Source organism: Dromiciops gliroides, chromosome 1 (genome assembly GCF_019393635.1).
Source record: "Dromiciops gliroides isolate mDroGli1 chromosome 1, mDroGli1.pri, whole genome shotgun sequence".
NCBI lineage: Eukaryota > Metazoa > Chordata > Mammalia > Microbiotheria > Microbiotheriidae > Dromiciops > Dromiciops gliroides.
The window spans coordinates 300995319-301016778 of record NC_057861.1 but is presented as its reverse complement, the minus strand read 5'-3'; the positions used below and the strand labels follow the sequence as shown (position 1 = coordinate 301016778).

General features: G+C 35.6%; 1 protein-coding gene across 1 annotated transcript in view; it reads right to left on the bottom strand.

The window, feature by feature from the left end:
* RALYL (RALY RNA binding protein like) overlaps positions 1-21460 on the bottom strand; it is an 820624-nt gene that overhangs the window by 26113 nt on the left and 773051 nt on the right. The window lies entirely within an intron of this gene.

Here is a 21460-nt window from a genome sequence, read left to right as displayed (position 1 = left end):
GATTGCTATTCATTAATGGAGAAGGATACTTGAGCTTTATAGCAAAGGCTTCATTCTCTTCTCACCAAATACTAGTTCTACAATGAACACACATAGCAATTAGCAAAGAAATTCACTTATCCCAATCAATAGCAAAACAGAAATTAGAGAAAGTAAACATTGAATATACACCAGATGATATAGAATGAAGTAGCTTTCCCATTGGGAACAAGAAAAATCAGCTCAACCAAGAGAGGAAGTCCCAGATCTCATTCGAAGGAAAATTCCTCAAAGTCTCTAGTGTAGCAAGGGGACTGTTAGAAACATGTTAGGGACCGCTAACTTCTCTCATGTTATCTTCTTCCCAGAATCTTGTTCTCCCTTCAACAATCTAAAGTGGTGTTGGCATCATCCATCTTGTCTCTTAAAGCCGAAAACCTGATGCGATTTTAGAGCCTGAAGAGACAGAAAACTTGAAGAAATTCTAGAGACTCAAAGAACATAGAATTTTCTTCTCTCCTGCTTTTGCCAGCTCCTATCTAACTATCATACAGACATGGGGCATTATTCTCCATCAATGAGGAGAGAATACAACACCGATGGGCTTTGAGACTCAGGTTATATATATTTCAGAAGATTGGGAAAGTAACGAAGGAAAAAAAGACTACTCTAGATCTAATTCTGAACAGTAAGAAGGAAACACTTTTTGTGAAGTGTCTTTGATAGGAATCAAGGCGAGGCAATGCTCAAATGTGTTTTTATAGACTTAAGGAAGTAGATTTTTTAAAGTTCAAATATTTATTAGGCATGATCATATGGCTTGAGACTAAAAGGGAAGACAAATCAAGTGAGAAGTGGTTTTTGGGGAAAAATTATGACAATACTACTGTGAATGATTCTACATAAGGCACAAAAAAGGGAAACATTTAAAGCAAGCCATAAAGATATTTGGAACTTATATTTTAAAAGAACTCATAAAGAAATGGAAGCAGGGATCTACAACCTAGGAAAAATGTAAAGGAGTGGTGCCACAGATCTGAATAATAACTGAAAGGCTAAAGCCCCAAATGAATTGAAGCTTCATCTTCCATCACACCTAAATGTTAAGAACAAAAAACTTAGTTTAAGATTAACGTTCAAAGAATACCATTTATCTTACAGGCCCATTGCTGGATGTGATGTTAATAAATGAGAGATAAAAAACCAAACCATATAACTCCTAAGTTGCTTCTGTCTCCTCTGGTAAAGTGGGCAGGATAAATGTGGTTAAAAAGGACTTGAAACATAATTACATTTTCAAATAGTAATTATCAAAAACTATTTGAAACTGGCTAAGAAATAGAAAAAGGGATTAGTGAAACAGACTAGATAAGGAAGAGTCAGAAACAATCGAACTCAATAATCCAGGATTCAGTGAACTCATGAACTTAAATTACTTGGGTAAGAATTCCTTATATGACAAGAACTACTGGGAAAACTCCGAAGTCATTTGGCAACTTAGATCAATATCTTATACCCTTTGCCACTGTATGCAGAAAATGGATGCACAATTTGAATATTAAAGTTTACAACACAAAGCAACTAGAAGAAAACCAGATGAAATACCACATTTCTTGTATCTATTCCCTTCTCTTTGGTCACATGGATAGTACCATCAGTATGGCTGATGCATCAATAAATCAGGGGCCAACGTGTCTTTCCCATTTTTTGCTTCTCCCTCTTCAATAAGAGAGCACAGCAGAAAACAACAGCTTCCCATGAGAGGCTCCATCTCACTCCAAACTATACATGCCTCCAGAAGGCAATTCGCCAGATTCTTAATGTACTTAAGCTTTTATCCAGACAATCACAAAGAGCAGCTGAAGTCTTCTTGTCAGCTGAATCTCCTACTATTAATTTCTTTACACAGATTAACCAAATCTAGTGTTTCCATCTTTTGTTAAGGTTTCTCTCTTGATCAGTTCTTTACATCAGCCTATTTATTCCCTCCAGGGCCCATTGCATAGCCCCACCCCAATTTATTTCAAAGCTCAAGCCAGAGCTTCTGGTTACTGACTCACCTTTCCCCAATGAAACAAAAACTCATGAACTTCCCTTTTCTGTTCATTATGAAACCAGCAGTCCTTACTTAATTATCCCATAGTCTCCAAACAGTTCATTTTGATTCATCATTTTCTGAGTTTTAACCACTTAAGCCTAAATATAGTTACATGCAAATGAGATGAGGGACCATAATGCCCTGAAGCCTTAACTATTCCTCTATCCTCAAACCAGTCCTCTTAACTTTCTGTGCCTCTGAAAAATGTTTCTTCACATATGCATTAATAAGTTTTTAGTACATAGAAGTTCTTTTTTGCGTTCATTTCAGCCACCAAAATGTTCATCTATGCAAAGGTCATCACTTCACATCCTTTAAAGGCAACTGAAGTATTTATATTTATGCAAGAGCCCATTTTCTGCAACTTTATCTCACATCTTACCTGAAAACTGTGTTTCTTCACACTTTCATTAATGTATTTCACTATGCAAAATGGAAATTACCTTTCATTTTTTTCCGTGGCTGATTTATTTTTCTTCTTTATAGAAAAGCTTTTTTTCCTACCTTTATTAGCAGCCAAATGGTTCATATCTTAAAGGTATTTCACCTTACATTAGATCAATGTTTTTTAAGTTCTTTGTAACTCAATCATGTTGTCAGTTCATAACAGACTGATTTTTAGATAGCCCATACTTTCCAGATGAAAACATTCATTTCGCTATTAGAAGTCTTATATCCTATGAAATTAAATGTTACATTTCTATACTACATTTTCTGGATAGCCTCAAGAGATTTGGGGCACAAGTAGAGAAATTTGACAGCTGGTCAGTGAATGAATTATGAAACCAAATTAATCTGCTCTACAGAAGCATATATAGATACAATATTTATTTTGGGATTACAATGTCATAAAAATCCCTTCTAAAATGAGACCATCCGAAAGTGCAATATGCAATATGAGTTGAAATCATTTGGGGATTCTTAAAAGGTTAAGATAAAAATATGAAATCAGAGTAAAGATCAGAGAATCATGGAGGCATTCATCTTAAACTGGAAGGAATTACAAGAGAACATTTTGCTTAATACCCTATCTTCTGAAACTCTAGTATCAGTCTGAGGTGCTTTTGGTAGATGTGTTAGAGAAAGAATAATTTACTTTCATCTTTTAGAGGTATCCAAATTTCCTTCCTTCCTTTCTTCCTTCCTTCCTTCCTTCCTTCCTTCCTTCCTTCCTTCCTTCCTTCCTTCCTTCCTTCCTTCCTTCCTTCCTTCCTTCCTTCCTTCCTTCCTTCCTTCCTTCTTCTAATCTGAGGTGTAGAAATCCTTTTTGATTCATATGAGGATTTGTGTTTAAAAGATATGGTAAGTGGTATTGAGTCAATAACGATTTGATCAAGGTTTAACAATTTCCAAGTAGATAAAATAGATGGCAATTTGTATGATATGATTTGAAGGTGTGCCACTTAGGGACTTCTGAACCAGTCAGTTCATCAATAAGCACTTATTAAACACTTAACATGTACCTGGCAGTGTACAATTGCTGCTAATACAGTCAAAGGCAATTGGGTATCATTCTATTTTTAGAGAATCATTACTTTAGACACAGCAATTTTTTTTTTCACACTTTAGGACTCAATCGTCAAAATGCAAATATTCTGGGGGTGAGTTAGGCTATATAAGCTGATTTAGAGTTGAATGGGACTTCAGAAATCATTCAGTTCAGTTCTTCTATTTGAGTTCTATTTAAGGGTATAACTAGATATATACACGGAGATGTGCATATATATGACGAACACTTGTGTCCAGGAAAAATCAAGCATCTGACATTGCGGAGGTACCAAGGTTCTATTTTTATGTCATCATGTTAAGGAAAATGAGGCCCAGAGAGATTAAGTGAGTAGATCTTAAGTCATACAGGTACTAATGATCTTCAGAAAACAAGACATTGGCAGAATAGGGCAATGATCAGGTGTTTAGTGGTATGAGGTATTCAAGAAAGAGGAAGGAGAGGTGAAAAGGTTCAAAATAAAATTTCACCCACTTGACAATTCTTCTAGGGATTCACCTTGTTAACAGTATCATTATTGTGGTATAAGCAAATAAATATTAAATAACCAAGAACATCTAATTGAACATATATATAAACATATCCACCAAAGTCCAGCTTTGATGCCCCATTGTATTTGGAAATGACTCATTTGCCAAAGGCTTGTCCAACAGAGCTCAAACTCTGGCAGAATCAACTGCTCAGAGGTAAAGCTTCAGGTACAGAGTCATTGACAGACTACTTTCCAAGGACTAGCATAGTTAAGTATAGATCATAATGTATTTACATAATCATCATATGTACTTTCACTATGCCATTTTAAAGAAAGGTCCTCAATCAAACAGCATAGCAAACAGGGGACCAAGAAAGAGTTCATCCATAAACAAAGACACATTGTCTCCCATAGCTTATTATACCATGTACAGGGGATGGGTATAACTAGAAATACACGGAAAGATGCACACATACAAAGAACACTCATGGCCAGGAAACCTCAAGTGTCTGACACTACAGAGGCACCAAGGTCCCCTTTTGATGTGGTTATTTTGCTTTCTGCTTTTCCTTCAGTGAGTAGCTCTACCTTCTTATCTGCTGGTCTACAACTGCATTATAGTTTATTTGTTGAGCTGATGTTGCCTCCTGTAGCCACTAGCTGGTCTTGAGTTATTCAGCTTCTTTGTTATGTTGCTGTTTTCTGCTACCATGTAAAGGTATTTGGCTTCAATGCAGATTCTTACTTACAGGGGCTAGAGGATTGTCCAGCTATTTGGGTTACAGCCCCAGCTGCTATCTTTAGTTCTTTTATGAGGCAAACCCCAGACAGCCAAATAGCTAGAGTAACTCTTAGCCATTTTCCACTTTGTCTTTTGCACTCTTTTTCTCTTACATGACAATAAGGTCTTTTAGTCCAAACTCTTATCTGAATTTTAGTTTGAAACTCCTTTTAACTCTGCTATGTCCCTGGCCCTGCCTCACTTAAATCCAATTCACTACAAGTTATAACATCACCTCTCCAATGTCATGGTCCTCTTCAAAAGAATGAAGGACAAACAACCATAACCACAACCACAACCATAACAATGTTCCTGACTTGTTAGCCTAGTTCTCTTTTGAATCATTCTGATGACTCTCAAAACTTTAAAGGACCTGGATGAAGCAGTGGTAAGGAGGTTGCTGTACTCCAAATTAAATCTAAAGTCAGGCTAAAGAAGACTGAATGGAGCTCTAATTCTTCATAGTAATGATAACTACTGTACTACCTACAATGGTAACCCATGAAAGAAAGAAATCTGCCCAGTGACTCCCAATCCTGTATGGATGCCTTCTATTGTACTAGTTGTGGTAGAGTGGCTGAAAGGTGTAGGTAGCGGTTGCGGGAAGAGGAGAATGCTAATAATCACACGGTTTTTATGCTATTGATTAAAAATGACCTTAACTCTTGGTGTCATAGGTGTGAGATCCTTGTCTATGTAGTGAACCAAATGCTGACTTGGATTCAAGAACTGAGTTTAAATTCTGCCTCAGAAACTTATAAGGTTTGTGACCCTGGTACCTCACCTAACCTCCATGAGCTTAAATTTCTTGATCTGTAAAATGAATATTACAATAATATCTACAGCATTTACCTGCCTGGATTTTTATAAAGATAAGATGAACTTTACAAATGTCTGCTGTTATTGTGCCAGCTTATGATTTCATGGGTTTAGAAACTTTCCATTGAGAAATCTCCCTCTAGCAATGCAGATCACTGATTTCTCCACAACTTAAAGTATTAATATATTATCTGGAGAACCTAGAGGTTAAGTTACATGCCCAAGGTCTCAAGAAGGATGTCCAAGTTTTCCTGATTATGAGGCTAGCTTTCTATCTGAAAGACACATACAGACACAGATATAGTATGTAGTATATATCTATATCTATATCTATCTATCTATCTATATACACATATAAAGTTATATAATATACATGTAAGCTACAACTATAAAATAATTTATTTAACATTTATCTGGCAAATATTTCTTGAGGCCTGACAGAATAAGAGTAACATTTCTGCTGTCTCTTAATTCCCATTTTTTCATCTTGTTTAAATTTCCATGTTGATGATATAAACCTAAAGTTCTTTTTCCTTTTTTATTTTTTAATTTTTTTTGGAGGGGCAATGAAGGTTAAGTGACTTGCCCAGGGTCACACAGCTAGTAACTGTCAAGTGTCTGAGGCTGGATTTGAACTCAGGTACTCCTGAATCCAAGGCCAGTGCTTTATCCACTGTGCCACCTAGCTACCCCCTAAAGTTCCTTTTAAAGGCCTCACTATATACTGTAAGTTCCATGAAGACATTCTATGCCTGGTTGTCTTCTGGCACTTAGCACGCTACTCTATGTGCAGAGGATGTTTAAAAAATATAGGTCAATTTGTTGTTCCAAATGTCACAGAAGAAGGTAAAATAAATGAATTCTTTTTTTTTTTTTTTTTAGTGAGGCAGTTGGGGTTAAGTGACTTGCCCAGGGTCACACAGCTAGTAAGTGTTAAGTGTCTGAGGCTGGATTTGAACTCAGGTACTCCTGACTCCAGGGCCGGTGCTCTATCCACTGCACCACCTAGCTGCCCCTAAAATAAATGATTTCTTAATGATAAAGGTATAGAAACATTTTTGTTGTTATTGTTCAGTTGTTTCAGTCATGTCTGAGTCTTCATGACCCCATTTGGGATTTTCCTGGCAAAGATATTGGAGTGGTTTGCCATTTCCATCTACAGATCATTTTACAGATAAGGAAAAAGAGATAGACAAGGGTAAATGACTTATGCAGGGTCACACAGTAAGTGTCTGAGGATGGATTTGAACTCAGGAAAATGCATCTTTCTGACTCCAGACTTGCATTCTATCCACTGCACCACCTAGCTGCCCTAGAAACATTTTTAGACAATATTATTACTGAGTTGTCAGGCAGTCATGAAATTTGTTGTTAGACTGAAGGTCTTAAGATCAAATAATGTAAGACCAATCTGGCCTCACCAAACTGGAGACCTAAGTAGCTAGGGTGCTATAATCTCAGTCCATTTAAAAACTGAGTTCTATCTTCAAACATGGTCACATTCTATCCTATATCTTAGTCGATAAAAACAAAAGAAACAAAAAACCCAACTACAATAAAAAAAAGGCAAAAGACAAAACAAAACCAAAAAAACCCTCCATAACTCTATCCACTAAATATTATTATTTACAAATATTATATCTTTATCTTAAGTTTCCTTTTATTCATGGTTCCTATAGTTCCACACAGTTGGCTTATAGAGGAGAAAGAGACAACCATTTGGGGAATCTTTTCTTGTACACCCAAATGTGTCTCTGTACAAACTCCCACGGATGCTTACAGTTATACCCTCCTGCTACATTAAGAGGAACAATTCATTTTCTCACCAATCACTCTACTGTTTCCTTTCTTTAAAGTTCACATTGAAGTATCATCAGTTTCATGAAGCCTTCTCTGAATATCTTCTCTTCTCTTCCCTTCTCTCATACTCTCCCAGAAGTTGAAAGTGATCTTTACATGTTCAAAATTCTACTTCCAGTTGGCCTGGACCTCTCCTTTATTCTTATCTCCTTCTCTTTTACATATAGCTATTTCCATTCATATCTTTTCCCCAATGAGGTCGCTGTGAATATTTGTATAATAGGCATCTAACAAATTTTTGAGTTGAATTCAAGTGAATAATAATGATGTTGTAAAAATAAATTTGAGCAAGTCCTAATTGGAGGGAAAGGATGCAATGTTGGTTTGTTTTCCTAATCTGGTTCTTATTCTTTTTAGTCTGTCACTTTTTATAAGTCAGAAGTATTCAACTGAACCCTAAAAGGCTTATTTCACATTTTTTCTTTATTCCTGAAAAGTCTTGAGAAGGGGACAGTAAAACAAACACCTTTATTATTTACCATAATTGTATTACACATGTTCAAAAAGTTAAATTTTAAATTACTATCTGAATTTAAAATTTTTTCTTGCAAGAATGATAAATCACAGAATATAAAAAATTATAATGTGATAAGAATTCTTATCACATTGTAGTTGATAAGAATGCTTTCCAGGCTTCTCAAGGTCTTAACTTTCATCTTATCCTACTGTGGCATACATGTCCTTCTTCCATATTCAGAGCCTATTCTAAGAGCAGTAAAGATTCATGAGGGATGATGCATAGGTAGAGCATAAATGAGAATGCTGATTAATTTTCATCTGTGAGGTTTTTTAATGACTATGAAAGTAGCTGAATTTAAGCAATTATATTTCCTGGGTGAAGGAACTACAAAGATGCAGGCACGTGAATAAGTAACTTTTCTAAAATATCAAAACATAGCTAGATGAAACCCCATGTTATTCCATAAAAATACCTAAATGACCAACTTCCAAAATAATGAGCCAGGGGATGGTGAAAGGTCAGACCCTTTGCAATAATTAATTTCTTTCCCAGTGTGATCTAGTCTGTTGAGATGTACATTAAATTGAAAAAGACGGCATGCTTTTCTTTCCTTCAATTCCTAACTTAATGAAATGCCTTTATGACTTTTTCCATTTCTTCCGTCACAGATTATTAGATTCAGTATAGCCTTGCAGGTACAATGCATTAGTTTCAGTCAGATATACCACTGCTAATGACTTTCTTAGCTTACTCAAGTACAAACTTCTTGAACTGATATTCATCAAGGCAACACCGACTTTTACCTATTCATTTATCTTTGTGCTGAAGGGCTTTTTAAAGTTCATTGTACCCGATATTCCCAGTGGTAGTGAGAAAAAGTTCAATAAAATTTGATGTATTCAGAACACTGGGGTAATCGACCAATTGTATTTTGGACATTACAAAACTCCAGATTCAGTGAAAACATTTTTTTTTTTGCTAGCAATTTATCAGATAAAATACTTAGACTACTGAATTCAAAAGCTTTTGAAAAAAGTTGTGGAATGTGATGAGCACACAGATTTGTCTGATCAATTCACTAATCTTGTAATCTTTACAGCATATATGGTTTTAGAAACTCAGCTTGTGTTACCAGAAGGTCAAATAACCTTGATAATATTTAACACAATCAAGTTGCCATATATTTTATCCTGTGTGAGAGTTTTCACGTTATACATTGATCCAATAAATGTCTTTTAATATATCTTTATGAGTGATTTCATTTGTTTTGAACTTGACATATCTTGGAATGAAGGAAAATACATTACTCAAGTCCCTACAATTCTTTGTAGATTTTAGTATTATAGAAAGCAGAAGGCACTACCATGATGTGGCACTGGTAGAAGAAAATTATATTAAAAATATTTTATTTGTGCATTCATGCTGTGATGATCATGGAAAATGGATAGAATATATCTTTATTTTGTTAGGGAGGTGAAACTTGTACAAAAAGATGAAGGTTATAGTTCATGTCTACTTTTGTGTTCTATAGGAAAATAAAGCATATTGTAATGAGACTGCTTAATTTTCTCCCAGTAAAATGTGGGGCACTAACTTGAGCTAACACATGGGTCTCAATCTAAAAAGAGTACAAATACGAAAGATTCAGCTAGGGCTCTGAGGTGACTCACTGGATAGAGTAATAAACCTGGAATCATGAAAATATGAGTTCAAATAGAGCTGCAGACATTTACTAGCTGTGTGACACTGGTCAAGTCACTCAACCTCTGTTTGTCTCAACTTCCTCATCTGCAAAATGGGAATAATAATAGCACTTACCTCCCAGAGTTTCTTTCAGATTAAAATGAGGCATTTTTAAGGCATTTTGCAAACTTTAAAATTCTAGCTATTATTACCATCACAAGGAAATGGAAGTGGATTGGATGTTCACAAAATATAGTGGAGATCAAAGACAGTGTTAGTAAAGGAGTATTGGGAAAAGTTGCCTAAATGGTATTTTCATGGCTATGGTGCTATTTTGAATGTCTCTTTAACAAATCCTATTTGGAGAGATTTTACATTTTCCAATAAGTTAGATGTAATTCCAGTTAAAATGATCTTTTAAAAGTCACTTGCAGCAAATTTTCAACTGCCAGATCATCAGGGAATTATTTTTCATGGGTGGCTGACAGATCAATAGGAACTGTTCTCAAATATGAAAAATTCATTAAGAAGCATGCTTATATATGCTTCTCTCTTGAAGATATTTTATTCACCATTACTATAATTTTTCTTCTTCTGGAACTATAATACTACACAGTACTTATTAATACAATATTTCACATTTTTATAATAAAGTACAGGTACTTGTAATGATTACTTGTAGTTCATTTTAACTTCAAATTCTCTAGGTGATTGGTATTTTAAAACAATTTAAATGATTTTGTCAAACAAGTCATTGAAAGTGATTTGAATTGAATAAAATAAAATAAATATTGAATAAGTTCAATAAATAAATAAATGAATGAACCGAATAAAACGAAATAAAATTGAAATTTTATTTTATGTTTTTAGTTAGCACAGCCTCAGAGATATAGATAATTCATTAAGCTAGGAACAGTTTTCTGTCACTGACTTGTAGACCAATTCATTGACTAATCTGCTAAGTGTTATTTCCTTGTTCTTTTTTCACTGTCACCAACCTCACCCTAAGCCTTAAGAAATTCTGACCCCATTTCTTGCCTTGTTGATCAGCAAACTGTTCTTAAATTCCACAGAGACAGAATCACAGAATCTCTGAATTAGAAGATCCTTGAGGTGATTTTGCCATTAAAATATCCTTGCCATTATGATATTCTGGTCGTGTGGCCTCTGCCAAAGTACTCCAAATGAAGGGAGACCCTCTCTTCTCCCTTTGCAGTTGTTTCACTTTGGAATAGCTGCTAATTGTGGGGAAGATTTTTCTTATTGTCAAGTCTAAATCTGCCTTTGATTAGGTTCCACCAATTGATTTTGGTTCTGCCCTCTTGGGTCAAGCAGAACAGGCATAACCTTCTTCCACATGATTGCCCTTCAAAAGAAGATGGAAATTACATCATCCCTTAGTCCTCACCTCTCCAAATGAAACAGAATTGTAGTGCCTTCATATAGCATCATACTCCATACATGGTCTCCAGGCTCCTCTCTCTACTGGTTCTTCTCCTCTAGATGCTTCTCAATTTATCAATGTCATGTGAACAGAAGACTTCACATGGGGTCTGAACAGAGTAGAGTATAGTGGGACTGCCAAGTCTCCCCTGCCCTCTCTTCCCCATCCCCTCCGATCCCTTCCTCCTTTGAAATTAGGTCCTCCTAATGCCAAGCCCAGTGCTCTATCTATCCCAGGGCTTCTTAAACATTTCCACTAGCAATCCCTTTTCACCTGAAAAATTTTTATGCCATCCTGGGTAGTATATAGGTATATAAATAGGTACAAATAACCTTTTACTATTGCCAAATTTTTCCACAACCCCTACATTCAGTTTATGCAAACCCATATGGGGTTTCCACCCACAGTTTAAGAAGCTTTGCTCTATCCACTGCACCACCTAGCTGTCCCTCATCACTACATTTCAATAGAATTGGTTTGTTTTATGATTGCATGTATTTTATATTATGTATTTAAAAACATTAGCCTGAGAAGGCTTCTCCAGATTACTACAGGGATCCATGACACAAAAGGGTTAAGAACCCCTGTAGACTGTGTATAACAGATATTCATATCAGGGCCATAACATAGAAACCCATACATTCGGGATAGCTCAACATAATGAAAGTGGATTTGTCTAGATGTTTCCATTATTTTTTGGATAAAAATACAAATTCCTTTATTTGATGTATAAAGCTTTTCACAAGTTGGTTCCAAGCTGTCTTTCTAGACTGATTATACATTTTTAATTCTGGCCTACTCGCTAGCACTGCATCTTCCACCCTTGTGATTTTGTACAGGCTGTGTGCCCCATTCTTGGAATGTTCTCCTTATTAAATATCCATCTCTTGGATATAAAGTTTAAGCTGGTCTATTTTACATAGACATAGAGAGATGTTCCTCCTCTGAACTCTGTCTTACAATTTATACATCTCTTTCCCTCTCCTCTCCCAATTTGACAGAGGCATGAAAAGAAAAGAAGCGAGTCTGAGCTACTTCAGTCAAACTCATTTGTAAAAACCAGACCCAGGTTGGGAGCTCTCTGTCCAGCAAGAAAATGGTTACAATTTTGGAGGGATACACTTATTTATCAATCCTTGCTATAGTCATTACTATTTCCTTTTAGAATGGTAAATAGAAAACATTAAACAAGAAAAACTATTTTCTGACAAGAGTTCTTTGTAAAAGCCATGTAGCTCAATTATAATCCATACATTAAAATTACCTTAAGTCATTCTTGTTTTGTTTTTTGTTTTTGTTTTTTGTGGGGCAATGAGGGTTAAGTGACTTGCCCAGGGTCACACAGCTAGTAAGTGTCAAGTGTTTGAGGCCGGATTTGAACTCAGGTCCTCCTGAATCCAGCGCCGGTGCTTTATCCACTGCCCCACCTTAAATCATTCTTATTGCAAATATGAAAACCTAAAAAATCTCCCAGATCTCATTGACCATATAAGTAATTAAATGTTGAAGGTCTGACCATCTACTACTTATCTGTAATTCTGTCCTGTATGTACAATGATTTAGGATTCTGAACCCCAATTCTGAAAAGTCCTCAAGAAATGTATCCTTGGTTTTTTTTGTTTGTTTTGTTTCTGTTTTTGTTTTTTTACAATTGGGAATTGTCCTAGACAATTCAGGATATATGATCAATCATTACATCAATTTGGAAGCATTTATTATGCACCTACTCTGTGGTAGGCACTGTGCTAGGCAGTGGGGATATGTATATAAAAGTGACACAGTCTCTGTCCTCAAGGAGCTTACATTCTAAGTTGGATGCAATATGTTTACAGATAAGTAAATACATTGGTCCATGGAACTTCCAGATGAAGAAACTCCCTCAACCATTACAGGTTGGGAGCTTCTCTGCAACTTATGGTCTTAGAGAGTTGCCTGGAGGACTGAGCAGTTAAGTGACTTGTCCAGGGTCATACATCCAGAATGTATCTAAGGAAGGACTTTAACCTAGGTCCTTCTTGGCTCTGAGCCTTTTATGTTTCATTAAGCGATACCATTCTTAACTTATGAACAAAATAAATAAACCGTGATATTTTTATAAAGGAAAATTAATGACCAAAGGTTTCAGAAAAGGTCTTTTTAAATTTCAAAAAAGAAACAAGTTCATTGACCCTAGGTTAAGAACACTTGGTCTGAATGGACAGTCTATAATGAATACCTCTCTCTTTTAGTCTCTCCTCTCAAATTCATATATATATGTATATGTGTGTATATACATACATACACATATGATATATATTATATTTATATTTATATATATTTAAAGCATATGAAATATATGAAAAGCCTTCATAAATAATTTTATACTGTTACAACAATGAAAGTCATCATATTTACTCTTTGATCCCTAAGAAGTATATAACTTTTAAAACTCCATTTTTCTTTGAAAAAAAAACTCCAAAAGCCTTTGTATTTACATTTTTTTCTCACTATCTGTTGAGAGTATTAAGAAGTAACTTTTATAGTTCCATTTTGCCCCAGCATTATTTTATATAAATGAAATACAACTTATTATTTCTCTTATATCATCCTGTCCTGCATTCAGCGTGTATTGTGGGACCAACAGATTGTCAGGATTAGGATTTCTGAAGCTTTCTACACTGGGTTTGAGGAGAAATTTAATTTTATTTGGCTCTAGGCTCTGATTTATAATTCTGCCTTTCAAACTCATCAAAGACAGCTTCACATTTGCACTTCTATTTCAGGGTTCTTCAAGCCTCCAAACCTGTTTGCTCTTTGTTATCCAAACAGCACAGAAAAAATTGTAGCCTCTATTTTTCTTATATTTATACACAAACTTTATCTTTTGAAATATCTTGAACTTTTGAGTTTCTGTGTTTTTTTTTTAAATTTCTAGATTATTATTATTATTATTATTTTTTACCTATAGAAGTTCCAGTTTTAGAGAAAACTTTTATCTTCCCTTTTGGTTTTCTAAAGTCTGGCTTGGCTAACTTACTTTAGATCACTTCATGTTTGCATTTTAATTACTCCTGGGAAGGAATAATACAGAACCATTGAAAACAAATAGAAGAGAAAGTTGACTTTGATATAGTGGTTTTAAGTGACCCTCTGTGGCCTCCTCACTTTCTTAAAGACACCTCTGCTGATTATCTGGCTGACTAGGTGAACTAGTTCTAGAGTAAAAACCCTTCTTCTTTATGAAATATATTCCCCAAATTATAGACGGTGGGTCTAAAAATATAATTTACAACACAATTTGTGGTGGACAATAATTTCCAAGGAAAAATACAGGGACCATGTCTCTACTAATGTCCTGCAGCGAGAGCTCACCATGGAGTGGAGGTCAACCTTGGTTCTTGTTGGTTGGTAAGTTGTTGTAGGTCCTACCAAGCTAGAAACGTTTCAAGTATAGACTAAGTGCCTAGAATTGGTACTTGAGGACTAGATAGCTAACTAATAAGTCAAGCATTGGGATACAAATACAAAAATGTCTTCAGAAAAGCTTATGTTCTAAAGGGAAAAACAACACATACACATAAAATACTTAAAATAAGAATATACAGAATATAAACAAAAAAAATACAAATTAATCCAGGTTGGGGAGGCATTAGCAGATGGGGAATTAGGAAGCTTTATGTAGAATAGAGATTCTTAATCTGGGTCTAGAGACTTCAAGCTCTCCCATAGAAGGGCTATGAACTTAGAATGGGTGAGAAAAAAATCACATCTTTATTTTCACTAACAGCTAACCAACTAATTAACTACCTACCTAACTCTTTCTTTATGAATATGGGTAACAAACCACAGTAGTACTGGACTTTACCATGCTGCCAAAGATGTCCATAATATGACATAGAATGTGGCATTGGAGTTGAGCTATGGTAGAAATCAGGGATCCTAAAGTGTGCTGGATGAGGAACTTCATTTCAGGTATGGGGAAAGCCTATGAAGAGGTATCCAGATAGGAGAGAAAATATCCTGTCTCGATATCAGTAAGCAAGGCAATTTGTCTGTACCACAGGGTTCATGAAAAGGAGAATGTTTAACACTAAGCTGGAGAAGGTGTTTGGAGCCAGGTTGTGAAGGGAATTCAATGCCAAATCAAGAAGTTTATAGTGGATCCTAGAGATAATCGTGAGTTCTGGACTGTGGTGAGAAAGAGACCTGTACTTTTTAGGGATATCATTTTGGCATCTGTGTATAGGATGGATTGGAAAAGGGAGACTCTTGAGGCAGAAAACCTGTAAGGGCAGGGAAGGGAATAAACAGTCATAAAGTGCCTACTGTGTGCTAGGTGCTTTATAAATATTATCTCCTTTGATATTATTAGGAGGCTATTGCAATAGTCTAGGAAAAAGATGATAAACTAAATGTGAAAAGGCTCACTACCAGAAGGTTAGACTCTAGGTCCTAATTTTTGGTTGATCAGAAAAACTCATGAAGGCATCTGCTAACTATGGAAGGGCACATTATAAAATCATGGGTCTACTGAAATAAGGTGTGAGTGGTAACTCACAATTTGGTTGATTCATCAGAGGACCATCAGACATTTATAATCTTTGTCTTTTAATATGTTGAATTATGTTTATGCAATTAAGCAGGCCTTTTATTGGTCTTAATATCTTCTGTAAATCTTAGCTCATTCAGGACCTTAGTCTTTTAATGCTATTCTTACAGATCTGTAATACTTAATTACATTGATCTTTGGTTATGCACCTCTTTCCATTTATGGTACATTGCCTATCTTAGATCTCTGTGTGTAGCCACATTTATATCTTTACCTGGCTCCCTATTTTCTTCAGTGTAGGTATGATTCAAAGAGTTATCATGAGAAGTTCATTATTTAGAGCATCCTATTGGTCTTCAACAAACTACCCTATAAAGAATCACTAGCTAAGTATCATAGCTATTTTTTCTTTTAATTTTTTGAATCTATATTTCTAATATCTAGGATATATGTGTGATACTAAATAATCTAAGGGAGTCATTTAATAAATGGGATGAAAGCAAAGGATTGCATTTGGGTAGCAATGTCTGGTGTCTGGACCATTGTATCAACAACTATTGTGAAAGTAAATTTATTTTAAAGTAACACCAAATGTAGTATTAAAAAGCCAAGTTTTGCTTTTTTTTTCTTTTGAAAATATCTAAATTAATCTGGAAACTAGAACTATACTAAGAACTATTCACATATAATATATGAAAAATAGAGGCAAACTCTTTTTCACTGAGAAATTCAGTGGGTATTCACAGTATTCATTATGATTTAAAATCTGTCCAAGCTGTTGATTCAAGAAATGTTTAAAAATATTCATCATATGTGAATGTATCCACTTGTTTTTCCACTTTTGCCTGCCACATTAAAAACAGAATGGTATAATGGAATGAATGCTATATTGAAGTCAGAGAATCTTGCTTCTGTGATTTACTAATAGTAACTTGTCATTAAACTTTCTAGCCCTCAGTTAATGTCTCTCTGTCCTTAAGATGCTATAAAATGGGGAAAATCTGTAAAAATCCCTTCCTTCTTAAAAATCTATGATCTTATGACTTTATCCCATTTATTAAACTACTTCCTTAGGTTATGTGGAGTCAGACATGTACCCTAGGTATTAGATTCAAAAAATGAAAAGGAAAGATAGCTATGATACATAGCCAGTGATTCTAAATTGGTTGGTTGGTTGAAGATCTATAGAACACTCTAAACAATGAACTTTGGATAATAGTTTGAATCATAACTAGATTGAAAAGATGGGGAATCATGGAAAGACACAAATGTGGCTATACACAGAGGTTTCCGAACTTAATAGAATATGTGTCAGCATTGGAAATAAGAGGTATATAAGCAAAGATGAATGTGACTGAATGTCACAGACCTGTTTTTGATAAAACCCCCAGAACTTAAGGAAAAATTCAACATATGACATCCAGGCAAACATTAAAGACCAACTATAAGTAACTCAATAAGGGCAAAGTGTTCATTTCTTATATGTGAAAATATTAGCAGTACTTTTATGATTTTCATCATTGTTTGGGTAGTTTGATAGAAATGCTTTGGCTGATTTGAGTATGATGGGGTGATTCTAAAAAAAGAAAACTCTATAGGGAGAAATGAAAAAGAATAATTACTTCATACAAATGAGGTAGACAAGGAAAAAATGATTCAGAAGAAGCTAGTAGGGAGAGAGGGTGGCTTGTGATGGAACCTATTCTCATCATGAATGGGCTAAAAGGGAATATGGGCAGACTTGTGGGGGCAGAACCAAGATGGTGGAAGAAAGGCAGTAACTTCTCAAGCTACCCACCCGATCATGAAAAAAACCTCCAAATAATGCCATAAGACAATTCCCAGAGAACCAGAACCCACAAAAGGATGGCATGAGATCATTTTCCAGCCAAAGACAGCTTAGAAGGTTGGTGGGAATGGTCTGTTGTACTGTGGTGGGAGAGGAGCCCAGCGCTGTGGCCATGCCAATATAGATCCATCTCCAAGCAACCTGTGCCAGAGAAATAGACCCTCATAGCCACTGAATTGGCTGCAGTGGTGGCTTCTTCTGGAACTAAACTCAAGGTCTGGCAAGAGGGCTGAATGGCTGGCCAGGGGGAGATTACAGGGGTCTCTGCTGGCACTGAGGTAGAACTCAGTTGTTTTGCCTGTACTGGAAATCAGGAAGCAATCTTGAATGGCAAGGGGAGGGGTGCAGGCTCACCTGGAGCTAGGAACCACAGCAAAATAGATTTTTTGTTTCTGGGTTAAAGAGCAAGTAGATTATTTACAGACCAGATCACAGGCCACACAAGTGCAAAATGTGCCTCTCCTTAAATCATACCACCTGGGACCCCCTGAAGCTTGGGACAGTGAGTTCTGTAAGGAGTGTCCCACTTTAAGAAGGAGTTAAAAGTCAAGATATAGGTTAGCAAAATGAACAGACAGAAAGGGATGCAGACCATAGAAAGTTTCTTTGTTGAAAAGGAAGATCAAAATACGCCCTCAGAAGTAGATAACAAAGTCAAATCTCCTACATCCAAAGCTTCCAAGAAAAATGTGAATTGTTCTCAGGTCATGGAAGTGCTCAAAAAGGACTTTGAAGATAAAGTAGGAGAGTTAGAGGGAAAAGTAAGAGAGGTACAAGAAAAAACTAGAAAGAGAAATGAGAGTGATAGAGGAAAGTCATGAAAAAAAAGTCAACAGCTTGAAATGTCAAATGGAAAAGCTCTCTGAAGAAAATAATTGCTTAAGAATTAGGATTGAATAAATGGAAGCTAATGATTTCATGAGAAATCAAGACACAATAAAACAAATCCAAATTAATAAAAAAAATAGAGAGCAATGTGAAATATCTCCTTGGAAAAATAGCTGACCTGGAAAATAGATCCAGGAGAGATATCTTGAAAATTATTGGACTACCTGAAAACCATGATAAAAAAAAGAGCTTAGACATCATCTTCCAAGAGACTGTCAGAGAAAATTTCCCTGATATTCTAGAAGCAGAAGGTAAAATAGAAATGTAAAGAATCCACCGATCACTTCCTGAAAGAGATCCCAAAAGTAAAACTTCCAGGAATATTATAGCCGAATTCCAGAGCTCCCAGGTCAAGGAGAAAATATTGCAAGCAGCCAGAAAGAAGCAATTCAAGTACTGTGGAGCCACAGTCAGGATAACAGAAGATCTAGTAGCTTCTATATTAAAATATCAGAGGGCATGGAATATGATATTCTGGAGGACAAAGGAATAGGGATTATATCCAAGAATCACCTACCCAGCAAAACTCAATATAATCTTTCAGGGGAAAATATGGGACTTCAATGAAAAAGAGGACTTTTAGGCATTTTTGATGGAAAGACCTGAACTGAATAGAACATTTGACTTTCAAATATAAGACCCAAGAGAGGCATAAAAAGGTAAATGGAAAAAAATAAATCATGAGGGAGGTTAAAAGGTTAAACTGTTTACATTCCTACATGGGAAGATGATACTTCTAACTCATAAGAACTTTCTCACTATTAGGGCATCTGAAAGGAAAACATTTAGACAGAGGGCAGAAGTGGGAATTGATTGTGAAGGGATGATATATATATAATATATTTATATATGTATGATACATATCATTTATTTTTTGTCTATAGTTTTTTTTGTTTGTTTTTTGCAGGGCAGTAAGGGTGGGGTGGCATGCCTAGGGTCGAGCAGCTGGTGAGTGTCTTGTGTCTGATGGTGGATTTGGGCTTGGGTCCTATTGGGTCCAGGGTGGGTGCTTTGTCCACTGTGTCACCTAGCTGTCCCATGATGAGCTCTTTAAAATGAAATTAAGGGGTGAGAGAATTGTATTGGGAGAAAGGGAAAGGGAGAGGTGTAATGGAGTAAAGTATCTCACATAAAAGAAGCAAGAAAAAGCTAATGGAGTGGAGGCGAAGATGGGGGGAAGTGGGAGAGCAAATGAGCCTTACTCTCATCAGAATTGGCTCAAAGAGGGAATAACATACACACTCAAGTAGGTATAGTAATATATGTTGCCCTGTGAGGAAGCAGGAGGGGAAAGGGATAATGGGGGAGGGGTGAAGGAAGGGAGGGCTGATTGGGGGAGGGAAAGTTAGAAGCAAAACACTTGAGGAGGGAAAGGGTAAAAGATAGAAAATAGAGTAAATATCACGGGGAGTGAATAGCATGGAGGCAAACACAGTGATAGTGATTGGGGAAAAACTGACACATAGTCAAGAGCAATGTGAGATGACAATTATGATGATAGTACTTTGTTGGGCTATTGTGAAGAAAATTATTTGTCAGGTATAAGGTATTATATAAATGTGAGCTATTATTGTTGTTGCAATAATCAACCTCATGGGTGTTTTGCAAGGAAATCTCCCTTTAAAGTACTATATAAATGTCGTTTACTATATATAAAAGATGAACAGGATGCTATTAGAAAAAAACCTGGAAAAACTTACATGAGCTGATGTCAAGTAAACGTACTGTATACAAAATAACAGCAATATTGTAAGATGATTTGCTGCAAATGACTTAGTTATTTTCTTTTTTCTTTATTTTTTTTTGGGGGGGTGAGGCAATTGGGGTTAAGTGACTTTCCCAGAGTCACACAGCTAGAAAGTGTCAAGTGCCTGAGGCTGGATTTGAATTCAGGTACTCCTGAATCCAGGGCCAGTGCTTTATCCACTGTGCCACCTAGCTTCCCCTGCTATAAATGATCTAAGACAACTCTGAAGGATTTATGAAAAATACAGTCCATCTACAGAGAAAGAACTGATGGTATCTGAATACATATGGAAGTATATTTTGTTGTTGTTCATTTTTCTATAGTTTTTTTGTCTGCAATGTTTTGCATGACTGCACATGTATAACAAATTGAATTGCTTGAGTTCTTAAGGAGAGGATAGGGAGGAAGGAAGAGAATTTGGAACATAATGTTTTCAAAACTGATGTTACAATTTGTCTTTACATGTAAGGTGGGGAAAATTCTAAATAAACAAATACATGAAAAAAAGTAAATAAAATGGATGACACTTAAAAAAAGGGAATAGGGAGGAGGAAGAGGATAAGGGAGGGACTCTTAGAGGGATGGGTGGGGTAAGGGATAGGAGGGCAAGGTAGCAGGCAGAAGTAAAGCAAAGGTGTGAGGAGGGATAGGGTAAATAAATTAAAATTTTCTTGTATAAATAAAACCTATGTAGCCAGGAATAGAAGGATGCAGAAAATTAGGAAAAAAAAACTTTAATGGACAACATCTCATACAGGATATGACTGGGTTGGAATATTACTGTGGTGTCAGAGATGGTGAGATAGTTGACTTGGAAAGGCATGGAAAATCTTGGACTTGTGAAGGAAGATGCTATGAGTATACATATATATATATATATATATATATATATATATATATATATATATATATATGTATGTATGTGTATAGATACCTATGTACATGTATATAGATCCATGTTTAATTGAAGCCTTTTTAAGGGTGAGGGGGGAGAGGGAAGGGAAAAATAACAAAATACATACATACATATATATATACAGCAAAAAACCCCACAAAAACCAAAAACAAACCAACAACAAGGAAGTAAAGAAAAGCTGGGCAGATTTGAAAACAATGTGTAGTATTTACTATAAAAGTTTTCTTGAAATGGAAATTTATTGTTTTATTTTGAATCCTCTCCCATGTTTTGCTCTGTACATGGCAATGTTTGTACTTAAGTTCAAAATAAAAACAAATAAAATAAATAAATACTAAAAAATAAAAATAAATTGCTCCAGGTCTTTCAGAGCCAGGAGGACATGTAAGTGATAGGCCGACTGTGTCTCATGAAGTGGGAGTAATCTGT